Source organism: Pan troglodytes, chromosome 2 (genome assembly GCF_028858775.2).
Source record: "Pan troglodytes isolate AG18354 chromosome 2, NHGRI_mPanTro3-v2.0_pri, whole genome shotgun sequence".
NCBI classification, from domain to species: Eukaryota; Metazoa; Chordata; class Mammalia; order Primates; family Hominidae; genus Pan; species Pan troglodytes.
In genome coordinates, this window is record NC_086015.1 from 60,311,826 (window position 1) to 60,324,402 (window position 12,577).

Here is a 12,577-nt window from a genome sequence, read left to right on the forward strand (position 1 = left end):
AAGTCCCCACGCTCAGCACAAATATCCTCAAATGTCCACTAAATTTCATGATTGCTCTACCTGTAAGAGTTGCTTAAGGGGCATCCCAACAATACCCACTGAGGTTTGTGCCTGGCAGGTTTTTAAGGCATCTCAAGCTTTCAATGTGCAATTGGCAAAGATTTAGCCATCGTGCACCATTCTGTCCTTTAAAGCAGCTAAAGCTTGAATCTTTGAAATCATCTAAACCTTGACATGCATCATGAAAGTATTGCAACAGAGACCACTGACAGGAACACCACTGTGTATCATGAAGGTACAGTGGAACACCTACATTAAGAGTCATTTCTCGGCCGGGCATGATGGCTCATACCTGTAATCCCAGTACTTGGGGAGGCCAAGGCAGGAGGATCACTTAAGCCCAGGAGTTCAAGATCAGCCTGGGCAACATAGTAAGACCCCATCTAAAAAATAAAAAAATTAAAAGTCATTTCTACTGTCTAAGGCACAATCAGAGTTTGCCTCTTCTTTGCTGTGTGGACTCTGCCAGAATGACAAAGGCCCCTTCCACCCTTTACAAATAAATCACCTTGCAATGTATTCTATTTGAATATGGATGAGAAAAGGAGCATTTTAAAGAAGATCATTTTTCTAAACCAGGATTACTTTCTAGCACACTAAAAAGTGCACATAGGTAGTGAGGGAGCTCTTAATTCCAGATTCAAGTGATTAAATCATAAAAGAAGTTGTTGCTTTTTTTAAGGAACTCTTTGGAGAAATATTTTTAAGGCTGGACAAGAGATACAAAAAGAAAGCGGCACAAATAAACCTAAAAGAAATTAAGCTTAGAGTGGCAGCTAATCTCCTTAAATAGGCTTCTGAGTGCAAGATGTGTTAAGTGTTGATAAGCATTTCCTTGGTAAATGGCCACTGGCCCCAGTGTGTGGTACTCCAAGAACAGAACCCCTGCCACAAATCTGCAAGATTCTCTGCAAAAAAAGAACTCTGCTTCATTAATAACTTTTTAAAACATGCACTAACTAATTCACACTGGCAGTTGAAATCTTCCATCAAAATTCATTCTACAATCAGGCTAAGTTCAAAGATATATGCAGGGTAAAGAAAAAACTCAAGTTTAGAGAAAATTTGGGGTGAGTGGTGTAGGTGAACAAAATCATATAGTCTGAACTTAAAGTTTTAGAGTCAGGAAAATAGGATAAAACTAGATAGAGGACTTGGTCAAGTGGGTCAAAAAATAAAGGTTTCAATTGCATAAAAAGCCAAATGTGAGTTCAGATTTTTAACGTGTTATGCATAAATACTTGCTGCTATTTTAATATTTGCCTTGACTTGAGCTGTAGTGGGACTCTGCCTGAGGCAAGATTTTTAATAGCAATAATAAAAATACTTAATAGTACTTAGAGCAAAGCATGTGTGGTCACAATGTTTTAAAGGGGGGAAGAAAAGGTAATTTTGAACATCTGCACTACATTTCCACATGATAAAACCACTACACTCCAAAATTATTCTGAAGTTTGGTGGTGCTAGAGGCAGGGGAGGAGGAAGAGGCAGTTCATGTAGAGAAATGTTTGTTTAAAAAACAGAAAGGGAGACACAAAGGCCATTTAGGGGAAAGCAGGGATGACAACCTTTACTGTAAAATAAAACTGCCAATTAATAGTGAGAGTCCAGTAATCAAAATGTAAGGCTTATGTGTCTTCTCAGATCCATAATTATTACCTCCATAAATACTCCTGAGAATCAAATGTCTTTTATTTTCACAAAGTCCCAATCTTCCCATGTGGTATATCAGATAAAACACCACCCCCAACCCCTCCTTTAGATTTCTTTTGCAGGACTTGCCTCATTTCCAGCCCTACAGTTTCTGAGAGAGAAGGAGTGCAGTTGGGGTGGGGGAGTTGGAGGCAGCTTCTCTCTCAATCTCTCCCTCCATCTGCCTGTCTCTGTCTCTATCAATCTCAATCACTCTGTCTCTCTCTCTCTCTCTCTCACACACACACACACATACACACACACACACACACACACACACTTATGTTTCTTTTTAGGCTCAAGTTCCCCCCCATCCCTATCTCCCCCCAGCACATCTGCTTTCTAGTTAAATCCCCTGCAGTCAGACTCCGGGTGAAGAAGTCTCCTGATCTGGGCTGTCCTTCCTCAATAAAACCAAGTTTCAAGCAGATGGGGCTAGGAGTTACTGTCCTTGCCACAGCCCCAGGCCAGCCAGCAGAACGGATGGGTCACTCTATACCAGCAGTTCACCACCATAATTATTTTGCAATGTCTGGAGACTGTTTTGTTGCTGTCAGCACAATCTGGGGAAGAGTGTAAGTGCTAATTGCATCTAGTAAGCAAAGGTCCACTATTCAACATCCTGCAATGCACAGGACAGCCCCACACAACAATCACCTTGCCCAATCGTCAACCTTGCTGAGATTGAAAATCCCTGGGCTACACCAAGCCAGCAACATCCTAGTAACAGGCAGTCTTCCCCCAATACTAAAAATGCTCAAATGTCTGGCAGCCCAGCTCAAACAGATGCGAGAGATCTGATTGCCCTGGGGGCAGGAAGAAGGGCAGAGAGTGGTAAGGGAACTGGCTGTCCTCCTGACCAAATCCTGGCTTAGCTGAGTAAGACCACTGTCCATGGGGAAACCTGGCAAGGCCATGGCACACTAACAACTACCACATGTCAATATTTTTTAACACGACCTGCAGATATACACAGTTTCTTTTTCAGGTCAGTTCCTTCAAAGCAGCCACATTTTTTAAAGCACTAATTGTGTAGGGCTAAAAAGTGTCAATAAACACAGGTATTTAAAAAGAGAAGGAGGAGGAGGAATAGGAGGAAGCCTGTGTTTTTATTAGGTAAGGAAGTCCTAATTCTTTTGGAGTCTGAATGGCAATCTCCACTTCTCTGGTGATTCTTAAAGAAGTCTTTGTTCACAGTCCCTTTGGAATCTGCGGGGGTTCCTTCCCAAAACACACCACTCCTAAAAGAGGTGCGGACTTTCATGATAACTGACAATACCCAATGTGTTAAGAATCAGAGATCAAAACTACAGATCTAATAACTGTGAAAGAAAAATAGGTGGCCGGGCGCGGTGGCTTACACGTGTAATCCCAGCATTTTGGGAGGCCGAGGCGGGTGGATCACTTAAGGTCGGGAGTTTGAGACCAGCCTGACCAACATGGAGAAACCTCGTCTCTACTAAAAATACAAAATTAGCCGGAATGTGGTGTCGCATGCCTGTAATCCCAGCTACTCGGGAGGCTGAGGCAGGAGAATCGCTTGAACCCAGGAGGCGGAGGTTGCAGTGAGCCAAGATTGTGCCATTGCACTCCAGCCTGGGCAACAAAAGCGAAACTCCATCTCAAAAAAAAAAAAAAAAAAAAAAAAAAGGCAGAAAAAAATACCGTTTCCTGATTTAAAAACCAACCTCAAAAGCTATATGTGAAAATAGTAAGATTTGATCCTCTAAATATAACTAATTGCAGACAGGCTTTTACCAAACGTCTTGATTCAAAAAACTACTTACTTATCCTTAATTCAGAAAGCTACTTACTTATTATCTAATTCAGGGGTCAGCACGTTTAAAGAGCCAGATAGTAAATACTTTAGGCTTTGTGGACCAAGAGGCAAAATAAAGGGTACTATATACGTACTTATGTAATCCTTTCAAATGTAATCATTTAAAAAGGTAAAAAAAATTCTTAGCTCCCAGGCCATTAAAAAAAAAAAAAATGCTGCAGGCCACATTTGGCCCATAATCTATAGTTCGCCAAATCTCAATCTAAAAACGTAGCAAGTCTTTGTAATTTTTACTCACGAAGTCTCACTCACCTTTCTTTTTCCTTTTTCTACAAACAGCTTATACAGAATTATATTTTTCCTTTAGTGAGAATTTAATTCATTCTTATATGTTATAGCTGCTGTAACGATAGCCACTCCTAGGAATCACCCATTAGCAGTTCACATTGCCTTTTTAGCGCTCTATCCGAAACACTTAAGAGACCCCTCAACCTACATGCCTAACTGGAAACCCAAATAAAGTAGCCCTTTCACATCTGAGCCAAGGTGGAAGGGAAAGTAGATTTTACCAAATTAGAAGAGCAATGAAATGCACATGTCTTAGGAGTTACAAATGCAATTTCCGTGTCTCACAATTGACACAGAAAGAAACACAAAATACTCAACAAAAACTAGATAAAAAGTAAAGTTGGTTTTGGGAGACAAAGCATTTCTTTTTGGCAGTGAGATATTCAAGAAGTTAAAAAAATTGTAAAATAAAACTAACTTTGATGAAATGGGAAAGGTCTGATTCTAAGTGCCACACATTTGTCCTTATTCTCTGCTCACAAAAATTCACCTATTTGTGAAGAATTTATGGAGGGCCAGGTGCTTTCATTTTCATGAGCCAAAAATGGAATGGGAAGACCTAGCCCTGACGTTGCCTTCTACATGGCACTGTTTAATCTTCCCGCTGCTCTATGACCTCACGGACTTATAGTCCCCAATTCAACAGGCTCTGATAAGATGTGGCAAGAAAATAAATCAGAGCCTTTTGCATTTCTTCCTTTTTCACATTTATGAGAAAATAACCTTGAGCAAGAAGCTAGAAGACCAGAATCCTAGTCTGTGGTCTACTCTGGATTACACTGAAATCCCTGGCAGCATCAAGAAGTGGTTAGGAACAAGGTACTTGAATCGGCAAGTCCAAATTTGAATGCCAGATCCATCCATCACTATGTGCTCTGAGAACCTGGGCCAGTCACATCACCTCTCAAGGCCTCAACTTCCCCACCTGAGAGGCAGAGAAACCATTGTTCCATTCAGAGTATCGATGGAAGAATTAAATGGCACTCCTTGGGAAGTGACTGGCACAGGCTGCCCTTAGTGAGTGCCCAGTAAATGTTACATGTCATCACTGCTTAATTTCTCTGAGTCTCCATGTCCTCCCAGGGTTGCCAAAAGTATCTGAGGAAATAGTTAAAACGGAATGTGTTTTATAATGGAATGTGTTTATAGGCTTTATATACCAAGCCTCCTCCACATGTAAAGTATTAATGTTTCCACTCAAGACAGGTAGGGCCTTGGTATAGCTGAGCCTGTCTCAACTACCCATTGCTGCAGCTTATGAAACATGCTAACATACTCACAGAGCCTGTGCTTGGGGTCCTTTCTCACTGCTGAGGTTTTATTTGTGGGGCATTATTTTAACAAACGATGATGATGATAAATTATGTCAGTTACCCAAAAAATATTTTTCAGAGCGCCATCACACCTAAGGTAAAGCAGGAGGATGAGGGTGAAGAGGAAGTAATCAGAGCCTCTCCCAGCATAACCTCCGGACATTCTCACTCCTCCCTGGTGCCTCCCCACACCCCCAACCCTGTCACTTTCTTTTCTCAGCAGGTTTCAAAATGCCTTGGGTCTAATGGCTTTCTGGGGCTCCACCAGTCTCTGTTACCGCAAAAAGCAGTTGATGATACTCATTGAAATGAAAATGGAGTAATTAGCATGTAGCATTCAAACTTAAAAGAATGCATGAGAATTTAAAGATAAGGCAAATGATGCTAAACAGAAAGGAATTTATTTTCCGTGTCATCAGAAATGTGAGGATAAAAATTATGAAAGCCTACTTTTGGATGCACTGTCAGATTACAGACAGAGCGCTTTTCTGGAAAGATGCTTCATTGACATCCATCCTGCATGGAGTACTCGGAGAAAATGGAACTCAGTGAAAACAAAGGGAATTTGTCTCAAACTAGCATCAGTCAATGAAAATTCCACATAATCTCAAAAGAGATACCATATTCAAAATCAGATGCTTACTCGGGAAAGAGGCACAAAGGAGAAACATTCAATTCTAGTGGTTAAATTCTAGTAGGAGTAAATGAAAAGGCATGCCTTAGAATGCTCACGGCCTTGGGGCATGGTGGTTACAAATTATCAGATGTGTGTGAAAAAAATAAATAAAAGTGAGCAATAGTCAGAAATGCCTTGTGTACTTGGGCAGAACGTCACAATCATTTCTTCACCCACATTCTCAACCTTGGCTGCACGGCTCCACCAAGATTTCATCAAACTCAACACATTCAAAGTCTTCCCTCAACCTTAGCTCCTCCTGCTGACAACCCTTGCCTGCCCACTGCTGTACCATATCTGCCTGCACACAGGTCTACAGCAGTTGTCTCTTCCTCCTCAAAGCTCCCAGCACTCAGTTCTTAAGTTGTCAAGGTCCTGCCTACAGGTGGAGATGACCTTTCCCTTCGACTTCCATGGCCACCAGCCAGATTCACACTCTTGGTAACCTGAATAGCCACAGTATCCATCTAACTTCTCTCCCTGCTTTTGTTCTCTTCCCATCCAATCCACTGTCAACTGACCATCTTCTCTGGTCATGTCATTCTCCAGGCCAAATGCCTTCAAAGGCTCCCCAGAGCCCACAGAGTAAAGCCACTTCCCTGTGTGTGGTCCTCAGAGCCCTCAGTGAGCTGAGACCAAACCATCTGCTCAGCTTTATTTCCTTCCCCCACTGAAAGGCAGAGTTTCAGCTGCTCCAAACTCACCATGCCTCAAACTCTCCACAGTTCCCACCTCTGTGATTTGACTCAGTCATCTCCTCTCCAGTCATGCTTTCCCACCAACCCCATGTGCTAAAATTCTTCCTGCCTTGAAGACTGGTTCTACCATGGATGAAGCCAGTTGTCAGCTCTCCTACCTTTAAGCTGTACAGCATTTGGATGCCATTCAAGGCCTCTCAGTGTACCACCCCAAGAAGCAGTAGCATGCAATGGGGACAGGTACAGAGTCTAGAGTCACACTGCCCAGCTTCCACTCTTGATTGCAGCTTTTGCAGTGTGTGACTGGAGGCAATTACTTACCTCACTCTGCCTCTGTTTCCCTATCTGTGTAATACACATGATGACAACAGTATTTACTTAGCACAGGACAATACTTGATAATTATGAGCTGTTCCTCTTATTGCTCACCTGAATCTCTGAACAAGACCACAAAATTGCCACTGATACTCCCACAGCATCCTCCATAGGGATGCTCAACATAGGCCCAATGATGTCCAACACATTTTAGAAAAAAATGAAAGAAGACTGCCAGTTAAAGCTACCTGCAAAGTTTCTCCTCCACTCCAAACATAGAGCAATGATGCAGAAAACATTTTTTAATGGAGCTCATACCAACCATTATGAATTCTTCTGATACTGACAAAATAAATCACAGAGTAATTCTCTAGATATTTTTAACAAATTTTTCACTCATTACAATATTTATTGAGCAGCTACTGGCAATATCTGAGGTCTGGGAATACTGATGGAATGTACTGATCAGGTAAGAAATTTACTGTATTAAAATAGGGAGCAATTGTTAAGTTCTGTAATATGTATAGGAAACAGCCCTTGTAAAAGATCGTGTATATATAATGTTATGTTTATATGTTTAGGAATAGTTTCTGTAATTAGCTTTGTTGGTAGAAATAGAATGTATTGAATCTGTAGAGTCAGAATTAGAAATGCCTGCATCAGCAAAATCATGGCTTAGGTCAGCAGAACTAGAGACAAGCATGTATTAAGGAAGCCATGTGGTTTTGAGAAGGGGGACCGGAATGGCATTTAGAAGTTTGGGCAGAGATTATACAGGACAAGTTTGAGCCATCAGTAAAGGTCTGAAAGCTTAAGAAATTCCAGGTAATACCTTTTGCCTTGGTGGATCTCCCACTGTCCTGGGTTCAGCCTGGATAAGGAGACCAGGAGACCAAGAATTCATGTTACCTCTTTCTCCTGTCTGCCCACCCCCAGCACAGAGGGAGGCCCAGGTCTCCTGGGGGTTTTGCTTGTCCTGGGTTATTAGCAACTGTGGCCTGTAAAGACTTGGGTGCTCTTCTGGCCCTGCTACCAAAGAAGGGCAAGATGCCCAAAAGGATTAACACAGGACATCAATAGGATTAGCAGTGGAACATATACCGCTTCCCATCAAGATCTTACAGCGAGATAAGTCCAAAGACCCCTATCTCTCTTCTAAGGACCAGTCAAGAAAATAGTAAGCAGGGTAAGTATAAGAGGATCTTGGTCTATTAATCCATTTCTTTTTCTTTAATGAGATCAGTCGTGTTTCAAATACTTGATCGCTAAAACTTCTAGATGGAACAATATGTTCTTTGCAGAAAAAGCTAGAGAACAAGGTAAACGTCAAACAATGTCTTATCAAATCAACCTGCATCCAAATACATCAGACAATGCTAGTGAGTAATGCTGAGTTTCGGCCAACCCTTTGGCTCACATTAGCACATCAGTTGAAGTTCCTGGGCAATGGTTTTGATCTTCCAAGTAAGTTGAGATCATAACCTTTTTGTTGTTGTTTCCTGCCAGACAAAGAAGTGGTTTCACACTCAGCCTTTTCCAGACCACCAAAAGACAGTAAGACACTAAAGCAACCCACCCCATATGCAACTCCTGCCAACTCCAAATCTCCTAAAACAATAAGCTGAACAAGGCCAGGAGATGGGGTTTATGTGAGGTCCACCACCTCTGCCTAAGAATGAATCATAAAACCACTAGCACTCCATTCCCCAGCTTCACACTGCCTAGCCCCAACCTACTCGAACTGTGCATAATGAAAATGAAATCAGGAACACACTGAACCTAAAACCTCAAGTACATTTTAAATCTTGTTTTAGATTCATCTATATTAACAGAGGTCAGGCAATTTCTTTATTCAAGCTAAGTTATTCTTACTGGTATAATGACAAAAGTGGTCAGACACATTCTTTCTACTAAAAAAAAAAAAATACCCTGACAAAGTACATTCTAAAACTCAGTAGAGAATATGGAAATAGCTTGCAATAAACTTTGCCTTATAAAATAACAATGAAGGAAATAACCCAGTTATTTGGCAATGGGAAACAACCATTTGTATATTATTACATATTTGGTAGGTCATTAATTAGAAGCACTTTTTATTTTCTAGCATAGCATTTTTCAAAAATGTCTTACAAAGAACACCAGTGCAACAAGAGAAAAGCAAGTCACGTAAGTTTGAGAAGCTCTGCCTTCTCTGGTCCCATTCTTGGAAATGACTAATGCATATTTGCATATTAAAGACTGAGACTGTAACTCTGTGGAATCCCTCATTTCCCCAAGTTCACTTGGCACTGCAACTCTTTTTCTCTCATAACACATATCAACAGCCCACAAAATGGCTGTTCTGCCAAGCACAATTTGGGGAAAATTTCTTCTAGAAATGGGATGTAGGCCAGGCACGGTGGCTCACACCTGTAATCCCAGCACTTTGGAAGGCTGAGGCAGGCGGATCGCTTGAGCTCAGGAGCCTAGCCTGGGCAACATGGTGAAACCCCGTCTGTACCAAAAAAAAAAAAAAATAGCCAGGCGTTGTGGCACATGCCTGTAGTCCCAACTATTCAGGAGGCTAAGGTGGGAGGATCACTTGAACCTGGGAGGTAGAGGTTGCAGTAAGCCGAGACTGTGCCACTGTACTCCAACCTGGGTGACAGAGTGAGACCCTGTCCCCCACCGCCCCCCCCAAAAAAAAGAAAAGAAAAGGGACATAGTAAAATGGTTTAAGAGCTGAGACTCCAGAGTCAGGCTGATTCAAATACTAGCTTCACCATTTGTTAGCAGTGTGACATTGGGTTTGTCCCTCTGTTCCCCCAGGTAAGATGGGCAAAGTAACAGCACCTACCTCCTAGACCATGGGCCTTTCCATCTGAGTGGAACAGTCTTCTGAGATCCTCACATGGCTGGTCCTTTTGGTTATGCAGGTCTCAGTTCATACTGTCACCCCCTCCAAGAGGCCTTCCCTGACAACCCAACATAAAATTAGCCCCACCCAGATCACTAGTGCTTCACTCTCTTCTTCATGACACGCCTCTATTTAAACCACAAAATTGTCATCTATTTTCCCCCAATAGAATGTAAGCACCATGAAGGTACATTTTGTTAATTATCATTGCTATATCCCAGAACAGATCTTCAATAAGTATTCATCCAACGAAGGAATGAATGGATGGATTAATGAATGAATGAATGGATGAATGAATGAATAAATGAATGAATGAATGAGATGATTCAGTGTGAATCAATGTAAAGCATTCTTCATGATGCCTGACACATAAGCTGACACATACAGATGCTATTTTGAAAACTTTTGGGGAACCGTGAGTGGTTAATACACACATAATCATAATTCTCCCAATAAGTAACATTCTGACTCCACAGTGTATCCTCTTCCTGTATTAGAGGTAAACATTTCACAACATTCATTCAGAGGTGTGCCAGTAAACCGGCTTTCAGGAATGGGCAAGGGAATGGGGAAGGTAGTCCCTAAGAGTAGCATCTTCCAATTTCCATGGTGTAAATACACCAAATATGACCAATTTCAGGCTATGTGTGGTTTAACACCAGGATCATGAGATTCCTGAGAATTTAACAAATGCTCTCACAGGGCAGTACAACCCTTCTCATGGGAATGATCCTTTCAGGCCTTCAAGTCTTGTTTGCTGAGTTCAAGTTTAACATGAGTCTTTTATATACAGATGTATTTTCCAAATTCTCCCCCTCATGATGAGCTAAAATAAGGGCTACCTACTCACTTTGGTCTGATGCTCAGGGAAACTAGTTGAATGTATTGGTCTGCACTTTCTGTTCTCCCTTCTGTGTGCTTTCAAACTGGTGTTTAGGGATCTAAACATGATCTATATCCACACCAGACCATTGTGAGAACCAGCCAATCTCAGAAAACCCAAGATGAATTGTGTTTAGATTCATTTAAATGGAGGCAGCCACATAAGGCACCATCTAGTAAGTGCTATCAATGAGCAGAATCTAATTGCAGAAGAAGAATGACTCCACCCTGACCACAAGATCCCAACAAGGAGTGAGAAATGGTGCTGCAGATGGAGATTTCTCTGGCATCACAGCCTTGCTGCCCCTTGGCATCAAAATAAAATAGCAGCTTTTTTCCAACTATAGTGATCCTCTATCAACTGCAGTTTTGAGATAACACAAGAAAAATTCCAAAATCCACAGTTAGTCTACATGCAAGTAACAACATGCCAGTAATTGTTGCTCCTCTTCTGTAAACTACATGAGAGGTCTATGAAGTAAGACATGGAGAAAATTACTTTCTGCTCTACTGTATTTGTTATCTATTGCTGTGTAACAAATTACCTTAAAATTGAGCAGCTTAAAACAGTACACATTTATTATCTCACAGTTTCCGTGCGTCAGGAATCAAGGCACAACTTAAGTGGTTCCTCTGCTTCACAGTCTCTCGCAGCCTGCAATCAAGATGTCATCCCAGGACCTGTCCTCTTATCTGAAGCTTGACTGGGAAAGGATCCACTTCCAAGCTCACTAAATGGCTGTTACCAGGTTTCCATTCTTTGTGGCTGTTGAAATGAGTGCCTCTGTTCCTTACTGAGTGTTGGCTGGAGGCCACCCTCAGTTCCTTACCACATGGGCCTCTCCACATGGCAGCTTGCTTCATCAAAGCATGCAAGCTATGAAGGCAATAGAGTCTGCTAGTAAGATGGAAGTAACAGTCTTATGTAACCTAATCCTGGAAATAACATTGACATTCTGTTACTTTTGCCATATGCTATCATTTAGGAGCAAGTTATGAGGATCAACCAATACTCGAAGAGGATTATATAATGGTGTGAATTCCAAGCAGTAGGGATTATTGGAGGCCATCTTGGAAGTCTTCTCACCACATTCACCCTCTTGGAAGATGGATGGGAAGACCAGGCCCAACCAAAACATCTCTTTAAGCTTTTCAGTATGAAACCAAGCCATGTGGTTTCCCAAGCATGTCGGTAAAGTATCATTAAAACAAAACAAGGAAGAATAAGAGTAGAGGACATTAAATTTGCAGACACAAAAGTCTTTTCCTATGTGCTAGGCAAATATAACCTACATCAGAGCAAATTCCTGGGAGCATCTGCACTTTTGCAAATCCCAACATGGAAGCCATGTCTTCTGACCAACCAAACAAGTGACTCACAAGAAGCACCACCATCTGAACAGGTATACTGCCAAGAAATCTAGTTTGGTCTAGAAGCGAATATCTTCTAGAATTTTTATTTATTGCTGTAGAATAGTTTGAAAACATATTTAATGCCATTTTATTGCTTGTTATTTTCTGTGAGATCCACGTCTCCCTACAGCAGTTTTGCCTGCATGATACTTTTAAGGTCCATATCCACCACAGTGGCAAGGAACCGCTATAAAAATTTCAAACCTTGGCAGTCATCTGCATTTTTTCTAAGCTCTACCCAACCACATATTCTCAGATATACGAGCATCCCAACATTGAATGGTGGTAAAAGGCCAGAGAGACTGCCTCTGAAGGACTTCAAATGATTTAATCTACCAAGGGCAAAACACATACTCAGAAAACCTGTAATACTCTGTCCTAGACGAATGTAAATGCAGACAAAAATTATCTTAACCCTAAACACTCAAAATTGGTCTGTGCATTTTACCATTCTTTCCCATAGGCTTTACTTTCTGCAAATCTCATCCCCAATTCAGTAATAAA

General features: G+C 41.4%; 1 protein-coding gene across 16 annotated transcripts in view; it reads right to left on the reverse strand.

The window, feature by feature from the left end:
* Positions 1–12,577, reverse strand: part of ERC2 (ELKS/RAB6-interacting/CAST family member 2) — a 965,515-nt gene that overhangs the window by 776,899 nt on the left and 176,039 nt on the right. The window lies entirely within an intron of this gene.